The sequence below is a fragment of the Drosophila hydei genome, unplaced genomic scaffold, assembly GCF_003285905.1.
Source record: "Drosophila hydei strain 15085-1641.00,03,60 unplaced genomic scaffold, DhydRS2 tig00000060-arrow-pilon, whole genome shotgun sequence".
NCBI lineage: Eukaryota > Metazoa > Arthropoda > Insecta > Diptera > Drosophilidae > Drosophila > Drosophila hydei.
The window spans coordinates 7,132,119-7,155,611 of NW_022045656.1; the positions used below are offsets into that span (position 1 = coordinate 7,132,119).

At 36.7% G+C, this 23,493-nt stretch overlaps 1 protein-coding gene across 4 annotated transcripts in view; it reads left to right on the forward strand.

The window, feature by feature from the left end:
- Window positions 1–13,217: 13,217 nt before the first annotated feature.
- LOC111595466 (hemicentin-1) overlaps window positions 13,218–23,493 on the forward strand; it is a 174,413-nt gene continuing 164,137 nt past the window's right edge. For all 4 annotated transcript variants that reach the window (XM_023309229.2, XM_023309231.2, XM_023309230.2 and 1 more), the window contains exon 1: window positions 13,218–13,467. The gene's annotated coding sequence lies outside the window, so the exon portion shown is untranslated. The remainder of the gene's footprint in view (window positions 13,468–23,493) is intronic.

Below are 23,493 nucleotides of genomic sequence, written 5' to 3' on the forward strand. Positions count from 1 at the left end.
TAATTTGAATATGAAGTGTGTGGCAGGGTACGAGGCTTATAAGTCTTATACGTGTGTCATGTGCTGCTTTTCGATATTCCTTTTGCTTCTTCTCTTTTGTCTTGGAAACATCAAAAACTGTCACCCATACATATCCAGCTGTATGCGCCCTCGTGTGTGTGTGTGTGTGATGGCGGATTAATGAGATTTCCTTCTATGGATTTATGATGATTATTTCTATTATTAGTTAAGAGCGTGACAGTCGACAGTCAATTTTCGTAGCGGCCATTTTGATGGCATTTTAAAGTAATCCATTGATATATGACCACTCTGCGTGGCTGCTATTCCAGCTACAGCTGCTGCTGCTGCTGCTGCTACTGCTGCTGCGTTCAGGAGCTTTGCCAGTTTCTCATTTTTCAACCGCACTAAATCACAAAAATTGCACAACCGGCGCACCATTAGCCTTTGCTTATTTATGGCAACGCGACATTCAATGACAATTCAATATATTTTACATGCCCAGCTCTCAATAAAAGTTAAAAAAAAACAAAATATTGAATGGTATCTGTCTTTCTTGTGCCCAACGGTCAGTTATTATACCCTACAATCTATAAAAAAGTTACCCACTATAAGCTATAGGCATGCAACATTATACAGAAATCTTCCTGATTATCTAACATATAACATATAACATGCGGATCTATGTATTGGCAAATCTTTTATAATAAAACTTAAATATTTAAATATTAAAAAAAAGTAAATATTTATTATATTTGCTTATTTATTGACTACATTGCAAGTTACCGAATAAACTTAATTTTTCTTGTGCTGCTCACCACTTTGTAAACGTGGTATTCACCTTCAAGGTGTAGGCCTTCTTTGTTTTCCAACGAAGCACTCACATCAGTGATCGGGTTTTCAGGCCCCACTCTCATTTCGAAGAATCTTCCTATAACGCATTTCCTCTATTAATGTCTCTACTTTGAGTTTACCGATAGTTTCTGCTAAGTCAGTGCTTTCTTCTATCCACCTGCTCTGGGTCGTCCACAGTATTTTCGTATCTTATGTAAGTTCTTTCGAAAGTCAATAAAGTCAAGTAAAAAGGCGTTGGGAATAATTTTCTTTCTATTTGTATTACCTTAGATTTGACATTTTTGCTCTCCAGAAGGCTATACTTTTAATAATAATAATAATATAAGTTATATGCGATTCTGCTTGATTTTGAAGGGCTTTTTGCTAGAGTACGTCCTAGTCGAACACTTTCAGCTGACAACACTTTCTTGATTGTGATTTTTTGTGGTCGCCCACCATTTGGCTTGGCCTGAAAACAAATTCCGCAATCGTCGCACACAATAAACCATTACAGACGATTAATTTCATTATCCGCGGCTATCGCAATCCAAAAAAAAAAAAAGATTCGATTTATGCTTGTGGCCACAGCATCAACAGCTCCAAATGCAATTGTCATAATTTTGTTCTTTCGTGTTTTTTTATGTTCAGAATTGTTTCCTAGTCTGCCATCAATTGCACGCGTCATAAGTTTGCGTAGATTTGATACTCGTTTCTTTCTATGATATCTGACGCTGAGAGCATTTTGTTTGGACAGCTGCTATGCAAATAGTGGTCTAGACAAATAAATATAAATATAAAATAATCAATTCAAAGATGATTTCAAGATTTTATCAACTTTGTTTTGTATTATATTATATTGTATCTTCAAAATTGTTCTTATTTCAATTCCTGCTACACATCCAAAGAGTTGTTTTATCTATCTAACATATATTGTAATTAGCCATGGCCAATTGGTTATATTGTTGGCTAAATATAAATAAAAAATAGTTGAATTCAGTTAATTTCAATTTAGATATTTCAAATTATGCATAAAAACTGTTTATAAAAGTTGTTTTAACTTGTTATTAATATCGTTTTAATTTTTATTTAGTTGTGCTTTAATTTACATAAACGATTCACAGTTCATTAACGCTGCTTAGAATTAAAAATTGGTTGGATTATTGAAAATATTGAAAATGCCAAGTTGTCTTTAAATTAAATTGCATTTAGAAAACATTAAACAATTCTAGACCCCATCATAATTCATCGCAGTAATCTTAATGCATTTTATTGCTAGAAATCTTTTTTAAAATGTTATTTATATATATATTTATTTTTTACTTAAATTTTGTTTATCCCCCTTTTATTCGCTTCTTTTGACACATAAATTATGATTCATTTAAAGGTTTATCTATTTTAATGGCTTTCATTTGCTTTGTTTGCATTTGACTTCTTTTTGCAGCAAGCTCATCTATTGCCTTAGCCAAAATCTTCCCTTGGCCATCGTTCAATTCCCTAGAGCGCATTTTATTCTAATTGTTTTGCATTGTTTGCTTGTGCGTTTTGGCCAACTTGTGGTTTGATGGCTACAAAAACATTGTAAATAAAACAACAAACCAACAACAAAAAAATAAATAAAAATAATAATACAAAAATATATTGAGTATGTGTATGTGGGTGGAGCAAACAGCAGAAGTCGCTCGCGTTGTCAGTTTCAAAAACATGACGCGTTTCCCTTAGTCGCCGCGTGGCTAAGTCCAAACGCTTGCTTGTTCTTCTATTAGTTGTTTTTATTATACCCTGCATTTCTCCATTGATGTAAGTGGGCACATACGACTTGCTTGTCTTCTATTGTCTTCTCCAACTATTTTTGATTTTGATTATTGCGATTTGGTAACATGAAAAGATGTAGTAAATTATTTATAATTTTAAAAAATTGAAAAATTGAAATGAGTTGGTTACCTATCAAGAGACTTTGTTCAATAGAAACGTTTATATAGAATAGTTAAACTTTCAACATGGTAAACAAAGTTTAGTATTAAATACTTTAATCACTAATTGACCGTCTTAGGGTAAAGTGAGTTTGCATACAAATCTAACACTGCCAATAGAGTATAGTTTTTTCGGCTACTTGAAACTAGAGTAGACGAGCGCATTTTCCTATGTATATTTGTATTATTTGTATTTGTATTGCCACGCTTTTATTTTCGTGGTCGTTGGACGCCACAGGAGACGGCAGGAGACTATGGGACGCCAGGAGTCGCGTTCTGGACGGCAGCGAGCTCTAAGTGAGGTTCGTTGCGTGCATTGCTCGAGGTCATGTTTAGCTTTTTCACCCCTTTCAATTGCTCGCACTGGCAGCCGACCCTTGAGGGTAGCACCACGAAACCAGCTTCACATTTGTATTGCTCTTGTTGTTGCTGTTGCTGTTGCTGTTTGTTTGTGTCTCATTGAGCGAACGGGTCTTTTGATATGGCGCTCAAGCGTTCCGAACGGATTTATTTGCCAAGTTGATGCCGAGGCGAAGCAGTAAAAAGTTTCCTTCTTCCTTTTGCTTGCCGGCATGCACGCGGTAGCTGTAATTGTCATTATGCCCCCGGGCCAAATGCCACGCCCACACTCGAAACATCCCACAGAGCACCCACAGTGGCCCCTGGTGCCCCATTCGAACGTTTGTCTATCGCATAGAGTGAGCGCGAGACTTGACTCCCTGCCCTACCCCACCTTACCCTACCCTACCCTGCCCAATCCTATCTTTCCTCCGTCCCCTAGCAAAGTGCTTTTCATGTTTCCACACACAAACGCTGCGTGCACTTTCCCATCATCATCATCATTATCATGATGAAGTAGCAAAACGTCATTAGCTGCGGCTGTTGCCTTGGCACGCCCAAAGTATCTATCAATATTTGCATTTATAAGTTCTTTGCCTGGCGGCGTATTTGTTGAGTTATTAACTGAAATTAAGAAAATTGAAATGCGTTTCGTTGCGTTCGCATTTGTGACAGAGCGTGAAATTGCCTCGACTTCTAACATCAAACTCTAGATTCATGGAAAAGTGACCAACGCTCGGCCCGGCAGAGTCGTTCTAACTTTTGTAATTATGCGACAAGATAATTAACTCAATTTTTGGCTGCCTGCGAACAATTCGAACCGAAGGGCGACAAACAGCATGCATGGAGCCCGAAAACCATTTGGCAAGCCGCCCAGTCGAAATGGTCATAAAACCCACCGATTTCTATGAGATGAGCGGATGACCATTTCTAGCATACTTTTGGGCTCCGGGCACAAGTGACAAAAGGCAAGCAAATATTTTAAATGCCTTTGTTTCATTTTATTAGCTCAAAAGTATAATCTTATGTAATGTTGTGTCGCCTGCGAAAAGGTTTACCCAGCAGCAAAACGAATTCCATTCGGACTCCGAAAGTGTCATTTGAAATTCATGCTGAGCAATCTCTCTGCTTCGAGACGTTTCACTTAAGAGGATCGTCTCTTAAATTAGCTAGTAACTGTAATTGTATTTGAAGAAGAAGAAACAACTTTAATATTACCAACAAAATAGAATTTCAAGGCAGTCCTTAGCAATCATTCGAACTCATATGTTTATTCCTTCATTTCAGTATTCTTCACATTGAAAACATAGTAGTTTATATAAAAATATTTAAATGAAAATTTCACATTGATTCATATATAAATTCAAAAGTTTAACTTATTTTATATGAGAAAATGTGGTCTCGCCAGGGATTTATTTCAAGTGACTTAGTCAATAATGAAAACTATTTTTCCCACAAAAATGTGAAATGGACGACCAAGAAAAAAGAAAAAACAGTGAGTGTTCGTAAGGCTCCATTGGGATATGTTTCCATGCATTTGGAAACGCCAACACGCTTCATAATCCACAATTCCGATGATTCATCTTCATTGCCAGAACCGGAGAATACGAATCTCGCTCCCAATATCAAAGAGTTCGATGCTAATAATTTTCAGAGGTATTCGCTCGACGTTTTCAAATTGCTCTTTAGAGCGTTGATGATATTTCCCGCATGCTTTAAATTCAATACGAAAGACTCTTGAGCGAATGCCAATGTAAATTTACTCAATGTATATACAAAAAAAAGTAATCCTTATATGAATATGAATGTCTAATGTAGGAAATAACCATTTGATGATGAGTCAAATCTCTCTGTGTTTAGTCATGTATCAAGTGATAAAAGGAACAATGGAAACATAAGTATAAGAAGTATGAAAATATAATGGTTCCAGTAACAATGAAAAAAAAACTCAATTTGAAAGATCTTTGTTATTTTTAAGGACAGCATATAATATAAGTTCAGTTTGTTTCTTGAGTTAGGGTATCTGCCAGGCAGATAGTCTTGATTAGATCGCCCTATATTTGGCCATGCTTTGTTTCTTAACTAATTTAGCGCCAGATGCGTGTGTCATAAATGGCTATATATCATAGCTCATTGATAATACGCCCTGATTAAAGGCCTGTTGGCACTCACAAGCAACCCACCCACCCGCTGAGAGACGCTAAGCCCTGATACTTGAACCACCGCGTGGTGGTTGATCTGCTGACTTTCGCTTCTATTGTCGTATTTGCATGGATTTGAGTTCAGCTGTCGATTGGCTGTGTGTCTTTTACGCCATCAACATCATCATCATCATCATCATCATGAGGAGGAGCGGCAATCAAGTCATGAGTATCATCATCAAAGTAATTGCAGGCACACTTTGCGTCATTTCATTGAAGCGTGCTCTGAAATTATTTCACATTTTTAATAATTTTAGGGTGGCGAGCGTGACTTGGCTAATTTGGAATTGTGAAAAGTCGCAAGGTACTCAATTTTAGTCGCATAAGTGTAGAAATTTAAGCTTGCAATGAGCTCCGATGTGAGAGTATGTCAAAAGCAGGTGTCATTCAGCTAATCTCTTTTCAAGTGTAATTCGGATGCAAAATAAGTTTAATGAAAGAATAAGGTTTAAATTTGATAAGTACTGTGTTTTTTGTTAAGTACTTTCAGATGGCATTAAAAAGACATGATTCACATATTATTGTTGTAAATACATTGGAAATAATTTGAAAATATTTAAAGTATTTTCGAAGAATATTTTAAGCTATTTTTTAGCTTTCATATAAATAAGCTAACTACTCAAATAAATTAATTTTGAAAGTATACAGGTTTTCAAATAAATAACACAGCTAAATTGCATTAAAGCAGCAAAAAAGTATCAAAAAATTAAAAAATAAATTTAAATAAATATCTATATTCTTGTGAGAAACCAGCTAAGCTAAGACTTTGCCTTTAAGAACAAACATGCAAATATGCTTGAGGCGAGTTACGTGTTGACATTGTGATGAAATATTATTAGATTACATTGCGTAATCATTTTCTTAAATATATTTTCAGTTTATCCCTTAAATAAGCATTAATAATCTTTTACAATTTTATGTTTGTCTAATTAGGATTTTTTTCACAACTTTAAAAACCTTTAAAAAAAACTGGTAAAAGAAATATAAGAGACTGAAACGAAAATGCTCGCTACACAATGCGGCAAATGCCACACCCACAGTGTAAAGCCGCCTACAAAGAAGCTGTCAAGCGTTGAATGTAAATGCCAGGCAGCCAAAAGATAAGCTCGCCCCCTTCCCGGCAGTTAAGCCAGGCTAACGCGAGAGACGTGTCCTTCGCTTCTGCTAAAAATTAAAAGAAGAAAAAAATGAAGAAAAGGAAATACGGAAAAATGATAAGAAATCGGCGCTGCCAACTTGACACAATGAACTTCATATTAATATGAAGTAAATAAAGGCGGCCAACCAAGTGTTGAAGTGAACTCCACTCAGCTGAAGTGCATTATGGAGGGGTGTGTGTGTGTGGCTTGTGGTGTTGAAAAGATTTATGGCACAAAAATGTAACGAAACTTTAAGAGAGCAGCCCATAAATTAGCCCGAGCGGAGCTGCCAACTCTGACTCTGTCTCGGCGTCGAAAATTTGTAGCTGGTTTCTATTTTGACAGCGCCTTGCGACGCCTCCTTTGCGCTACCCTGTGCCACACAAGGGTTGCACAGAGTTTGAAGTGTAGCAATTATAGTTGAAAGCAACTGAGATATGTTGTTGATTCCAAATATAATATTTGCTGTTCAAAGTACTCGATACATTTGTTGTTTCTGAACTATTACAAAAGTCGCCTTTGCGGCCACATTGAATGGAGATTTAATTCTTGAATTCATGTTATTTCATTTGTTATTATTTTATAAATATATAAAATTCAATTGAATTCCACTAATAATTTGTCATAAATTAGCTATAGAAGTATCACTTCATAACTATTTAGAGACATTTGGTAATCAAATTCTCAGGGATTTTTACGTCACACTTAATAAATTTTATTATTATTTAAAACTCAAGCTGAGTACGTTCAGGCTCAAGTTCATTAAGCCATTGTCAATCTTTTATAATAAAATAAAGAATAAATTATATTTCTTGTAATTAGTGCTGCAAGAGAAAGTATTAGAATCGTAGTTCATTAGATTTACAATTTAGTATAGATTATTTTTTATAATTATCGATTTGATATATATATATATATATATATATATTTGATATATAATAAATATTAATTATTATTTATTTTTATATATAAATATATATTGATTAATATTAATTTATATTATAGTATAATTAAAAGAGAAATTAGTAATCTTAGCTAACGGCGAGTAAAGTAGATGCAATATAACGTGACTTCTTGAAGTATCTAATCTATAGTTATTTGTTTTTATAATAATTCCATACAAATTATTAGCATACCAAAATTATCTTTAAGCTAGAGAGAGTAGAATCTCTTAGGTAGAGATAAAAGCAAATATATTCCGAAATTTCATTCATATTTATTTATTTTATTTTTTATTTTTACTATTATTTAATATTACAGGGTATCTTGTGGTCTAATAGACTTACATGCATATGATCTGCTGTGCGGCTGTTTTGCGCCGTATTCTGTATCCTTTATCGTTTATCCTTTATTGTTATGTGTGTAATTCGCCACGTTGCTCAGTTGAGGCCACGAACACCTTTCGTAGAATATCGGGTTGGGTCTCTACACTTTTCGGCTTATTGTTATTGATGTTGTTATCAGTTGCAATTATTTTTTTGATTTACACATTTCGCCTGCCTCTTTTTCTGTCTTTTCTCTGCTCTTGTCTTTTTCCATTTTTTGACTGGTGACAATTTTCTCGCGTCGTTTGCGGTTTTACATGCAACACAACTAAGAGAAGGGAGAGACCGAGAGAGAGAGAGAGAGAGAGAGGGAGAATTCTCGCAATTGCTGTATAGGTAGATAGGCAGCCGCTCATTTATGGGGCGGGCTTAGCTCATCTGAGGTTTAAGTGGTGTGCCAGGAACAGAGCAAGCAGGTAATGGAGGGCTTGGTAGCGGGGAGGGGGAGGGGGGTTAAACAGTTTGCATTATTGACAGTTGTTGTGGAATAATCAGATTTAAAACGTTAAATGTCGACGCCGTTTGGCTGGGCTTGCTCTGGCTGTTCTCTTCTTGTTTTTGGTTGTTGTCAGACAGACAGAGGGACGAACGGACAGACGTGCTGCCAGCCATATTTTGTGTGCCTTTGTTTTGTGGTTGGGCTGGGTTTTTGTGCTCGGCTTTTATCTTGTTGGCTTGGGTTTTTCCTTTTTTTTTGGCAACATTTTGCCACAGATTGGCTTTGAATTTAAGTAGCAATTTCCTCTTGCTGTTGCTGTGGCTGTGGCTATTGTTGTGACCTGCAGCATGCAATGAAAGTTGAAATATTTGGGCCAGCGACCCATAAGTTAGCTACGACAATAACTGTTTATATTTTATGAAAACTATTCATACTTCATTGTAGAGTTTATGCCTGTAGAGGCATGATAATAATTAGATGGGCATATGAAAGGCTTTGTAATCTTATTAATTTCCGATTCTTGCTTAATTTTAGCGCCAGATAAGTTGGAAAGAAAATTTTAATTTAAGTTTTATTTTAGTCACAAGTCATAGAAGTTTTATAGATAACTTTGCTAATTGTGAATAACATCTGGTATTATATAATATTGTTACTTGTATTGGTCAGAAAATTAGATATGAAACATATTTGAATTATATTATAAAATCTATTGAATAACAAAAATAATCATATTATACTCTTATTTATCATATTGAAAAGTATTTTTTATATTGCAAAACTTATATTTTTATTTTAATCTATTAAAACTCTTAAAATATTATGTATTAAATATTTTTATTATTTTCAACATCAAATTTGAGCTTAAGATATTAGTTTACATGTTAATGTACCCTTCATCACTTATCCGCTCACTCACTCCCGAACTTACTCTCACTATCTTAACCAAATGTGACTATGTTCTAATCAAAGCGTTCATAGTATCTAATCCTGTCTAAAGGTTGTTACGTACTATGTTTGTCAATTTTCAACGTAATCACGTGCAACGTAATCCCACGTAAGGTGCTTTCTAATGTCACGTAAGCTCTTTTATCACATTTAGTGCAGTGCCTGTAAACCTGTCTTTCTCCTTTCCATTCCACCTTGTCCGCCTCTTGGTCCTTCAGTCATCATCTGCGAAGTGCATTTGCTTAACACATTGCCAAGAGCTGCACGCAGTTTGTTTCTCTTCCAGCAGCAGCAGTTGAGGCATCCTTCTGGCTACCATACATCTAGGACTCACACGCACACACACACATTCGTGCATAATCAAATTCAATTGCTCATTCAAAACATTAAACTGTTTATTTTTGGATGGGCGTTCGACGTTGTCTTTGGTGGCATCGTGCTGCCTCCCTCCCACGCGCTGTCTGTGTATGGGGGCGTGGGTGTGTCGGCTCAAGTGGCAAAGGCACTTCATCATGCCGCCTAATCATTTGACCCACTTGAGAGTTGTGCAAATACTTTTTACGTAGTTGCCACCCCGTCGAAAACGCCCACGCGCTCCTTCGTCTGGCGTGCAATCAGACAGAGCGAGAGCAAGACAGTGCGAGAAAGAGAGAGAGATAGGGAGAGGGAGAGGGAGAGGGAGAGAGTGTGTGTGTGTGTGTGGGAGAGAGAGAAGAATATGCGGCACACACATGAGCCAGGATCTAATCCTTTCAACAGTCGACTCCCAGTCGTGAAGCAGTTTTGCATGCATGCAGCAATCATGGTGCCTAGACAAGAAGAGTTAGACGTGGGGTTGCCTGCTTGGCAGTGAAGGCAAGGAATTTGGAAAATCTCAGCTCAGTGTCAGGTTGCACGTTGAAAATTTGTCGTCATCGTGTCTCGCACACAAAAATGGCGTTAAGCATAGAATTTTGCCAAGCAGCTAAAGCAAAGAAACAAGAGGCGATATAGAGAGAGACAGAGTGAAAGAGAGGGGAAGGAGTGGGGGCATACCAGCTGGGCAGAGGCAAAGACAAACACATCGCCTTGGCTGCGGCTCAAGGATAAGGCGTAAAATAATAAATTATTTTTGCGTGATTTGTGTTTAGTTGTTGTTGTTGTTATTGTTGTTGCATATATTTTGTAATGCTTCAAATGTTGTGCATAATTTTTTTTAATTTAACTTGCGTAGCGTCCTTGGCTGATGTTTTGCTTTGTTGTTGCCGCTGCTGGCGCCGCCGACGCCGTCGACGCTTGATTAGCAAAAGAGCGCGTAAAGCTTTCTCTTTAAAGCAAACACTCACTGGAAGGTTGCGCAGAGAGTGCCTTCAGTGAGCCGTGCAGTTAAGAGAGTGAAAGCACGCGCTCTTAGCTTGCGCAGAGTTGCCAGCTAATTGTAAAATGTGAATTGCATGTGAATTGCATGTGAATTGCTTTTGATTTCACTTCTGGGCAGCGAATTTTGCCAAGTCACTTGTGTCACGGGCACCTTAAGCGCTTCTGCAATTTTTCTCACACACTTAACACATGAATGCACACAAAACGCACTCACACACAGAAATCAAAACAGCATTAGTTGCGCTTTTGCTGCATGAATGGAAGGGTCAACACTTCAGAGTTTGCAATAACATAAACAAAACGCAACAATTTATTAGCAGCACTTTTAATCAGGCAATTCAATTTCTATTGAACTCAGCTCATCAGTCTCATCTAAAATTCCCCTTTGGTCTAACAAATTGAGCTAGCTCATCGCCTGCGACCCGTTATGGCTAGAGCTCTTAAGTCCGGTTGCCCCTTCAGGGTTGCATTGCTTTAGCCGGCGGATTAACGTGAGCTATAAAATTACAAAAAAAAAGGAAAAGGAAAGCAGCAACAATTGCTTATGGATTGTCAAGCAGATGCAGCGCAGCTACCCCTGGAAGCCAAATGCAACCACCCAGCCCAAGCCAAGCCAAAAACAATGCGACCGCAACAGCAACACTAACAACTCGACTATGTGTGTGTGTGTGCGTGCTTGTGTGTTTGTGTGTGTGCAATGCCAATGACATTTTTGTCCCATTCCGCTTTCCTCTCTCCGCTCATTTTTCACATATTTTTGCCAAACTATTTTTGGAAGCATGTACATGAGGAACGAATCCTCCTGCTCTTTCTCATTGTTCTTCTGCTGTTGCTGCTGGCACTCGAAACCGTTAATTGGGTTTTATTTTTAATGATGTTTAGGCGCGACACAAATGTGTTTGAAGCCCACGCTGAGGTTTCTTCTTCTCCTTTTTTTGGCAGTAACAATTATTTATGTAAAATTCCGAGGGAGTTTCTCATGATTTATGGCCTACTTTCAGCCGGGAATTGAGTTTGTTTTCCTTTTTCAGCTGGTGTTAAAAACAATTCAGCAGCTAATTGAGCAAGTGACGATGGACACAAAAGTCTATAAATATCACTTCATACAGGATACACACACACTCATCCATACATAGACAAAGAGATTTTAAATGTGGAGAATAGATAGTTAGTTAATAGTGCGGGTCTTAATGGTTTTTCAATTAAGTTTAACGACGCAAAATGAATATGAGTTGATAAAAGTATATATATATATATATATATATATATATACATATATATAAATACATATATATGTAAATATGTATGTATGTATTCATGTGTATATCTATGTATATATTTATAGATGAATCCACATCTATATTAACAGATTAAGCCAAACTTGCGGCAAAAATCCAAATACCTTCAGTTTCTATTCCATATGTGCATTATGCCAATTACCTGCACAACAGGTGTGCACTTGTCGTAGGGTTACCTAAACCTACATTGCTGGCAGCAACAGTAGCAGCAGCAGCTACTGTGGACGCATTGAGTAAAAAGGCAAATAATTCCATTAAATTTACCTTTTCACACCTACGCTTGGCCTCAGTCGACGCTGATCTCTAATTTATTATCAATGCAGTTGCAGTCGGCAGCGGCAGCGTCAGATGACGTAGCAAATGCCGACAAACGCGTGCATGAATAAAAATAAAAACAAAAACAAAAGCCGGCTAATAGCAGACGAAATGCAAAGAGCGCGCCAGCTGGCTAAAATGAAACTCAGAGAGAGAGAGAGAGACAGAGAGTGAGAGAAAGCGCGAGCGCGGCGTCCGAGAGCGAACCAATTGGAAACGAAAAGGAACTAAGGAAAGTGCTTACACTCATTGGAAACAGCATACGTAGGATGCTAGCAGCATTCTGTTTCGTTAGCTACCATCGTTCCGTTCTGTTGGTACTTTAGTTTGCGAGCGTTTGTCGTTGGCATCGGACGTACGTCGTGAGTAATTCGAAGCAATACGTTAAATTGTTACGCGTAAAACGGAGTATAACAAACGTTGCAATTTTGGGCGAATCATTTTTCATACGAGTTCTAAGCTAAATACGCGACAAAGAAGCAGAGAAAATAAAAATATAATATTTTAGTTGACAGCGTTGCAACATTTGGCGCCGCGCGCGAAAAACTCATTAAAAAAGTTCGACGCTTGACATGTTAAATATGCACAATAAACACGCGGCACAACAAGGCAAACATAATTAATTGCCCGCTCGTTTCAGTTTCTGTCTCTGTCTCCCTCCCTCTTACTCTGTCCCACTCTCGGCGTGTTTACTTCTGTGTACGAGTGTTTGTGTGTTTGTCAGTGTATGCGTGTGTTATTTAAAAATCAAAATTAATTGCATTTCAAGCATATTTAAATACGCATAAAGCGCCGCATAAACGCTGAAGAGCTCAACGGCAGTTTGCGGTTTCAATTGTGAGTAAATAGCGAACAACAACTGAAACGCCAAAAACAACAACTGTCGCCGCTGCTGCTGTTTGTTGTGCGCGCAATTTCCGGCTTCCGTTTCCTTCGCGCGACGTTCGCGAAGTTCTAGCAAAAAAAAAAGCGTTGCTGCCCACCAAATTTGTCAGCAGCAGCAACAACTAAAAGTGTTAAATAACAGCAGATCGCCAGTGTTGCCTGAGCAAGCAAAGATTCGGATCTAATTAGGAGTTATTTGGCCTGCTTTGCAGCGTTGCCAGTTCTTCTTTGAGTATTAAACTACATAATTGCCAAAGTATAAAAATAAAATAAAAAAATACTAGTTACAATTGTAATTGCTTACTGTTAAATCAAAAATAAAAAATAAAGTTTTGCCCACTTGGCGGCTGCTACTGTTATTTTCACAGTATTCAACACGGTGGACGCCGAACTGGCTCAAAAGAACGACAAATTTAAACAGGTTGGTGGAATTGGAATTTCTACTTCTCAAATGCTTTCAGTCTTGAGCTTATTGTTGATATTTAATTTAAAACCCTGTAACAACGAAAATATATATTTATGCTAGATACCACTTAATTTGGTACGCCATATAATTTTTATTAAATAAAATTGATTTAAGTTTTTATTTCAAAGTTTTTCATTCTAAAATACCCCTTAATAATTTAAAGATAAAAATTTATATATTTTATAGGCATTAATTTTTAAATATTACTATTTATATTTAAAAATAGAACACAAAAATGTCTAAACTTTAAATAAAAATTAGTAAATTGTACTCATAACTAAAAGACAAATTAAATTTATATGTGTATGTTTTTGTTTGAATGTTGAACTGTTCCACCTAAAATATCGAAATGTTTTATTTATTTCTTATCCAGTTAAATAAACTACAGCTTATTGTATTAGACTTTTAGCAAATATTTAAGTGTTCTGTATATTTTAATACATAATATCCAGCTCCAACTGTGCTACAGGGTATTCGCAAATGACGGCGTGTAAAGACAAGCAATAAAATGCGCGCCAAAAAGCAGGCAACAAAAAGCGAAACGCAAAGGTGAGAGAGCGCAGGCAGAGTCTAAAGGTGGGGCGTGCAGTAGGTGCGAAATGTTTATGTGGCACATAAAACTAGCGCGCACCGTGTGGCATTGTTGGCCTCCCCCAGATGGGAGTAGGGTTGCAGCTCGACGTCGCGCTAGGGTTGCCATTTTTATTTTATGAACTTTTATTATGTTTATTTGCTTTTGCTCTTGTTGTTTTTTCTTTTTTTTTGCATTTGCTTTTTTATACTCGAGCGCCCAGCGTGGCTGTAGTAAACAATAATCATAATAATCGTAATCACAGTCGCAGTCCATGTCGTCGTCGTCGGCATAGCAGCTGAGTTAACCAAACGCAGCAAGCGTACAGGATGTATAGACTAGTATATATCCAGTAAAAATGGGAATATGAAAATATTATAAAATTTGGCTTATTGAAATGACAAATTTAAGAGTAACATCTCTAGTTGAACAAGAGAAAATAAGAAAATTAACGTGGAATATCGATTTTTTTAATTACACTTAAAATTTTTGAGAAAAAATTCTAGAGAAATAAGAGAAGCAAAGAATGTGAGATTGGAGGATTAATTTAATTTCTGATTTCTTAATATCCAATTGGTTTGTCCCAAAGCGAAATATCTATATTGCGTTTTCCTTATATTGCCAGTATCTTACATATCTGCATTATACCAACGTTTATTGCACTTTTATGTGCAGAGGGTATCAGAAACGGGCAAAAGGACTAAGGACGCATGTTTTAGGCACTTCGTGTTGCTTGTTTTTAGACGCTTTCGCACGTTTGTTCGCACCTAGTCAAGCGCTTGCACGGCAACAGCGTTGACTAAGGCTTACACAATAGGCAGACATACTCACATACACACGTACACGCACGTACAGTCGCTTTGTTGTGCCTTGTACTAAATTGCGCACAATTGAAAGCATACTTTCGTGCGCCTGCGAGCATTTAGTGTGCACTTCTTGGCCAGCGAGCGCTAACAGAATTTGAATGCAAATGTCGCCCAAGCCTCATACTCATCCACATCCCTATGCTTTATTTATCGCACTTTCCTGTTGGGTCTCTCTACTCAACTGTAGCATTCTTTTTAGGTGCGTACCTCAGGGACATTTCCCTGCTCTGTTGTTGTTTTTCTTGTCATTTTCTCTTCTTAAAAAAAGGTTGTATTTTTTATTTATTCAACATTGCATTAAGCCGACCTTTCATTTCCAGTTAAAAATATACGTATGTATTCAGTTATTGTTTGCATGATTTATCTTTTGTTGTTGTTAGGAAATAAATTATTATTTTTCAGTAGAATCCAATTACATTTTAGAGTGATTTTTAATAGTTTAATTAAATGCTATAAATTTCAAAACGAAAATATTTTCTCTACTGTAATTTAGTATATTAATTAATTTCTGTTTGTATTGCCGAAAAGATAGCCAACACTTACCTGTTAATAATATTTAAATAATATAAAATAAAGTATTTTAAAATGATTTAAATTGAAAGTTGAATTTATTTTATAATTTGAGTTTGTGTTTGACATTTAAAAATGTGATGTTAAGTTGAGAATAAATTTCGCTAAAATCCAGAAATTGCAAAACATTGGCTCAAAATTAAATTTTCAATCTAAGAAAATTGGTTTAAATATTTGTTACTTTTTTATTTAAAAATTTACATACTCATAAAATCAGGTCAGACCTTTTAACTATCAACTACCAAAGTCTTATATAATTCATTGATTTTAAATTTATATAATTTTATTAAATATTAATTAATTGTAACAAAATAACAAAGTTCTAATATAATTATTGAGGTTTTATACTAAAAAACAGATAATAGAAGACATTTCAAAATAGGTTTATAAATCGAATATATAACTATGCAATTAGCAAGAATCTGAAATCATAGTAACATCAAATTTCCTATGAATTTGCAGTCTTAAAAAAAATAATATAAAATGCAATACAAAAATAATTTCTAGTTGCCATTTTAATAAATTTTATTTAAATGAATATTTAAATGTTATGTCAATTTTATTTCTATTTATTGTATTTTCAAAATTCAAAATTGCTTATTTCCAAGTGACTTATTGGGGCCTTCATTTCAAACACTTTCACTTTGAAATGCTGCTAATGATTTGCCATTTTGATGATGCTATCAAAATTCCTCAGCAGCTAATTGAACTTAATACGCTAAATCAATAATATTAAGACAGGAGGTCAAACAATGCATGCCTGCGCACTTCTGAGTGGTTGTATATGTATACATATATATATTTGAGTGTGTGTGCGTATTTGTGTGCGGCTGCTGAGGCATAATTTCATTAGATTGGCCCTGACCATAAGGCTTATCGACTACGTGGCTTAATTAGATTAATGAAAAATAGGCTTAGCTGTAGACAGCGATAAGTTAGAAGCAAAGGAAAGCGGCCATTCTGCTAAAGGAAAATTATCAATACACTCAAATATTCACGACTCTCAGAATATTATTTTAAGTTTTAGCTTGGAATATTTAAGACTTAAGCTCAGATTTTGTTATGGATGCTAGCATAACCGCAAAAATCTTTAAGTCTTCGTTATGCGACGCTTGCCTGTCACTAATAAGGAAAACAGAAAAAGCTAAAGAAAACTTATGGAGAAACGTCAGACCAAGCATTTTTGGGCTGGCCAGCAAATTTGTCGAACTGTTTAAACTGGACGCTGTCCGTGACACATAACAAATTCAACGTCCATGCGATGGTACTTCTTGTTTTGTAATACCCAGTCCCAAGCCCCAAGGCCCGAGGACTGACGCCCGAGCCCCGAAGCTACGAGTTCCATGTCCCACTGCTGCAAGCATTTTATGTTTTCAAATTAATTTTAAACAATTTTCTTCATTTTCCTTTTATTTGGCTTTTTATTTTTTTCTCTATTCCCCGCTTGACTTTTCGCTGGCAAAGTTGGGCGCGATTCCGAGTTTTTGACATAATCTATTATAAGCGCTTATAATAATTTCTGCGTCAAGTTTTCTCATAGTCTTGGGGGTGTGCAGCCGGCCGAGGGGACGTTGCTTTTAATTGTAGGCGTGGCTAGACTTAATGAGACCCGTTTTCGAATGTGCGCCAGGGGTGTGATTTCTTGGTGGGCAAATGTTAACAGAATTTAATTAATATTTATGCATGTATTTTGGACCCAAACCGAAAAAAGTGTTGGCAAAAGTCTGCTAAAAGTGTTGGGCAATTTGCGAATACTTGGTCAAATGTAGCAGCATTAATAAATCATGAAGAATTCACAAAAGTTACCTTCGAAATCACAGTGGCTGCCACTTGCGGTTCCTTTACACACGCCCACATATAGGGCCAGCTTATGACAGTGACTTATTGTAGGCAGCTTTTATGTGGCATTATGTGTTTGTTCGAGTGTATTTAGGTGGGTGTGTGTGTGTCTGTGGATGCTCATAAATTTAATAAAACAAAAACTTAAGTAACTCTGATGGTGGGTGAGCGCTGTGCGGACAAAGACTCAGCATTTTATTACTTGAATTGGAAATAATTTAATTTAAAAATTTAAATAAAAATTTTTGCAGTCGAATAGCTATGAATTTTTTAGTTCATGTCTAACTTATAATAAACAAGAATTTTCTTATTGTTTATTGACTTTTAAATGCAAATTTGTGTCGACTTTTTGAGTGCAAATCGCAGTCGCTTTTCAAACTGTTCTCTCTCTTTGCTTTCTTTAATGTACTTTAAGTTTTTTCACTGTGAGCGCTTAATCGGCATATTTTGGTAGTTTTATATTATATATATATATATTTATATACATTCACACAGTACATGTGCAATATGCGGAGTCGCTTTTAGCTAAAAATTTTGCCAGTCTCGGTGCCAAAAAATGCAAATTTAAAATGCGTTGGCATGTCAAAAATCCACACATACTCACACACACACATGCCTGGAGTGTGGCACAGGGTGCAGCTGCAGACAGTGGCACAAGGGGGCCAAATGCGATGAAAATCGATAAACGAGATACATGTGTGTGTGTGTGTGTGCTTGTCGAGGGTTAAGCTTTTAGTAGTATCTTTTGCTATGCAACTTCCATACACGATTTTGGCAAGCGTACAACAGAACGTGAGAGAGAGGCATAGAGAGCGCGAGAGTGAGCGAAAAGAGAGCTGGCAACAAATAGCTTAATAGGAAATAGCTAAAAGCGTCGCCAGAATCGCCCCAACTATAGATACATATATATATATATATATGTATATATGTATATGTGGAGGCAGCGCTGATAAGGCGCATGGGGTGCTCTGATGATGTCGACTGGATGGAATGAGTTGGCGTTGGTGGAGAACGTTGAGGGGCTTGCACATAACTGGGCTAGCGAAAAAATCCTTGCACGTATCGCGCTCAAGAAATCGGCAAACGCATTGGCATGTCCTTTCGATCCTTTGTTGTAGCTGTGATGCTTCTTGTTGCTGTAGTTGTTGTTGTTGTGTAAGGGTTAAGGCGGCTCTGAAAGGGGTGCAACAGCTGAGGGGTCTTATCGGATAACGTCGCCCCTCGCACTCTGAGTGTGTCTGTCCATCTGTGTATGGGAGCCGCTTGGCATTAGTCAAATGCAAATTTTTATAGCAGCCCTCTGTCTGTTTACTGGAAGTGCCGATAAGACCTCGCATAAGCATATATAGCAAATGGATTTTGAGTGCCATGGCGAACAAGGAAGCTGCTCCCGTAAAATTTAAAGAAGCCCCCAAATTACAATGTATTCGAAAAGATGTGAAAGAGAAACAGGTGTTGCTAAATATTGAATATAATAAGAATAGCCGAAAATTTAAATCATTGTAGATTTGTTAAAAAATAAATAAGCGGATTGAAATGTAATTTTTTAAATCAAAATAATTCTTAGAAACAAATGTGTAAGAAAATAATACAATTTTGCAAAGGTAAAAGCAAAGATTATAGAAAAAAATTAGATGTGAAGAAATAAATTTTATATAGCATACGCAAAATTTCTGTAGTGTTAATTTAATATTTATATAATTATAAAGAATATTTATATTTTATTTATAATTTGTTAAAAATAAATTTATATTTATAAAGAGGATTTTTTTTACTCTAGCAATATACAGCAATATATTTGAGCATAAAGTTATATTTATAATTAATTTCACATTGTAGTTAAAAAAGGAAAGTATTTTAGTTAATATTAATAAAGTATATAAATTTCCATAAAAGACCTGTTCTGCTCAAATTAAGCCTTGCAACCAAGCGAATTGAATAAAGCATTTGCCTGCTTTCTCAATTTTTAAAGTATATACTTTAAAATAGCTGAAGCATCGGCATCCGCAACGACAGCAACAGCAAAAGTAACAACGACAACAACAACAACAATCGCATTACCGTCTAACGGAAGCCGCCACAAATGAACAACATTGCCACGACCTTCCCAGCAGTGCCGACGTCCGCCCACATCCCGGAGCGCCTGCATCACGCGCCCAGAAGTAGGCAATAAGCAACGTGTTTGTGTATGTGGCACAAACATTTTAGCGTATTTTTATTACACATGCAGGCAGGCGAGTGCGTCTCTGTGTGAGTGTAGGAACGTGTGAGGGTGTATGTCGACAGGCTCATTGCTGAATTTATGAAAATTTTTGCCTTCTGATATGGGAAGCTGGAAAGCCGAGGGTTGGGCAAAAAAACATTAGCACCCAATAGAGTTTAATGCGTGCGTGTCAGCCTACAATGCTATATATATATACATACATATATATATATATATGTGTGTGTGTGTGCAGTGTAACCCCCAGCGGATGTGTATCCTGTCTGCGTGTGGCCCCAGCTGTCGGGCTCCTGATGCCGATGCCGATGCCAATGCCAATGCCTAACGTCAACGCTACCAACGCCAGCGCCAATTTGCGGCTTAACATCTTTGAATTATTGAGGCGCGTTGGGGTCGCACAAACACGCACACACATACACACGCACATACAGATACAAATACAGCGAAAGCCAGTCAAGCATTCCCACCAGTTCCTTTAGTCCTGGCTCTCGCCAGTCGCTCAGTCCAGCTCAGTTTTGCGTGCTTTTGGCCAAATTAAAATTTTATCAAAATGAAATTTGCGGTTTTTGTGTGTTTAGTTTCAAATTTTTGAAGTGATTTTTCGTTGCTTGTCGTTGTTGTTATTGTTGCTGTTGGTAGTGTTTGTTGCTGTTACTGTTGTCGTGTCCCCTGCTGCGTTTGGCATTTCCTGAGGCTGAGCGGAAGCTTTGGTTTATGACAGCTGGCGGCGAGAGATATGGACGGCGAATATTTTAGTTTCAACAACAAAAGCGCGATTCCAAAATCGAGTGCCTAAAAGTAGACTTTGGTATTTTCGCATTGCTGAATATTAAATGAGCTTTGGGTATTTGCCCTGAGAGCGTGTGTTCAAGTTTATATACGCGTGTGTAGCGTAAACATTAAGTATACGCATCGCATAAATAGAAAATGCGGCGAGCGAGTTGGAATGTATTCAAATTGATATTGACATAAAAACTGTTGCAATTGTAAAGAGGGGAAATATTTGGAGATTGTTTTCTTTGATTAAATATGAATTTCAAATTTTAACTACTTGAGTATTTCTCTATGTTATATATCACATAAACACTTTTGACAATTTGCAATTAACTAAATACATAGTATCTATTTTCTCTATAACTATCAGAAAATTTAGTTCAAAGTCTTAGAGCAAAAAATATTTGTACTTCTTACTTAGCAAATGTTGCTTTAATTCAACAAAAGCGTTAACTTGCAAACAATTCCCACAGGAAAATTACTCATCTCTCGGATGATAAATAAAACATTCTGTGATATTTATAGAATCGTTCCTTACCCAACCTAACCTAACAAAATTATTGTAGAACTGTTTGCCCGTTCATTAATTCAATTCAATTCCATTGTATTCAATGCCATTTGCTTATAGATGAGCACGATTATAATTCACTTTTAATAACGATTTTCTGTGCCGTCAGCTACTTTCTCAGGGCTTGTAAATCTCGTTTTATACCCCAACGAAAACTTTACTGACATATTTTCATATAATCTGCACCTTTATTGTCTCATCTTTGGCCGTCCTTGTCTCTCTCGCCCTTTCTATTCCTGTTTCTATATCTTTCTTTAATTTTTTCTTGCTCTGTTTTCCTTTTGGGCCTTGCCTTGCCCCGTACTTGTGTTTACATTACACTTTAACTAAGCCGCCTAAAATTATGCAATAAACTTTACTTTTACGTGTCTCCCCCAACCACTTGGTATGTGCCCTCCGCTATGCCTCGCCCCACTTCCTTTCGCATATTTATTTATATTGTGTGCTGTTTTGTTATTCTTTTTTTCTTCGCTGCCGCACTTATCCTTGCGATTTTTGATGTTCGCGCATTGTAGCTCGTTAGAGCGGCCAACGCGGTGAGCGGAATGGGGAATTGGCAGCGGGGGCTGAGGGGCCAAAATGCCAGAGCGGCGTTGCAAATCTTATTTGATGATGCCACGGCAAATACTTTAATTTATGCAGTAATCCTATTACAAAAAAACAGCAACAGCAGCGGCAGCGGCAGCAGCAGCGACAAACGGGACGAGGTTGATGGCAACCATAAAACAAAACAAAGGGAAAAAAATCTTTAAGTATTCCATACTAGATACGAATCGACAATTGACGGCTACTTACTCTTTATTTCCTGTTTGAATTATTTAACTTGCATTTCATGAATCTTTTTTGTAAAATGTCACTTATAAAATAATTTATTAAATAATAAAAAAATATTAAAAATACACACGAAACTTAAAATATATATATATATATATAAAAAAGCTGTTTCAGTTAAAAAAATCTTAATTTTAATTTTAAGGAATTCGACAAACTTTATTAATTTAACTAAAAGCAATTTTTAAAATATCAGAAAAAATGTTGCAATAATACATAAAATACAACTATATATACAAATAATATACAACGCGTCTCGTCCGCTTACAGGGTATAACGAGGACAGTAACAACAACATCATTGCATTTATGCCTTGACTAGATTTTTACTTTCTTTGCCCAGTTGGCTGAGCATTTTATTTTGTTTTCATTCCGTGGACCAAGCAGAACCTGTGCCCAATTCCAGACCTTGCTCCGCCCACCGCCCAATCCCTTAGTTCATAGCCGATGCGACTCATTTGCATTTTCTGCGCGTTTGCCTTTGGGTTCTGGTATTTTGTTTTTTCTCAGTTTTTTGTATTTTTTCTTTGTGTTTTCATTTTGTGCGCCTTTAGCTTTGCTATTTGCCGCATCTTCGCGTCTTAGCAGCAATTCAATTTATTTTAATTTCTGCTTTTAACACAAAAAATTACCAATTCAATTTTATGACTTTATTCCATGCGCCCCCTGGCCCCGCGCCACTGCCACGTGGCACATTTCACAAAAGCAGCTGCCATAGATCTGCAGCTCGCTTGACACCGAATCGAAGCAAATGCCGCAAAGAAAAAGAAAAAAATACAACACAACAAAACGTGCAACCCGCGGTGGTACAGGGGCCATAAAACAGTTTTCAGCACTTGTCTATATATAAGAATTTATATATATGTATATATACATATATATATCTGTATATATATCAGCTTTATTGCAAGTTGTTTGCGCTATTTTTTTTTGCTCAGTGCCTTAGTTTCTCAATGCAAACAGCTGCCTCAGCTCCTGCCTGCTTTCAGGCGCTTGTCATCTTGTATCGCACTATGCAAATCACTTTATAAATAAATTTGTGAAGCGTTTGGCAAACTTTACTCAGCTAGTATGTGCTCTTAGCTCCACGATTTTCTGCTAGCTCTCCAGCTCCTGAGCCCCTTTGCTGCTACTCATTCGCTTGTCTCTGAGCTCACATTGAAAATCAGCTTAAATCGATGGAAGTGTTAATGGAATGGGTTTTCTATGCTTGGAGCAGGCAGTGGATAGAATTTGGGGGTTGTACGTGACTCACTGCTTGTAAGCTAATCGGATAATATATCTAGGGGTTTGTTCATTGTGCATGGCTAAAATCGTCTATATGTATATCGAGTTTAAGTAAATAGCTTAGCAGGTAGTTTGTATATAAATGCAGGTAGTGTCCCAAATGCAAGCTGTGATATCACTAATCTATTTCGAATAATGTATTACTATTTATTATTTATATTTGGGGGGTAGAGAAAATGATCTTCAATGTTCCTCCAATTCATTAGTCATTTAAACAAGCCGACAAACAATGATTGCGAACAAAAGGGCTGCCTAAACAGTCAATCAAAATACTTGGGCTCTGACGGCACGTCAAAGAAATAATATCAAACATTAATAAGCAGACAATCCCAATAGTCTGTCTCCCTGCAGCTAAACGTGACACTTTTTGCCGCTGAACTTATGTAAAACACGCTACAACAACGGAAACAGTTACCAAAGGGAGGCAGTTCACTCAATCAATGATGATGCTGTCC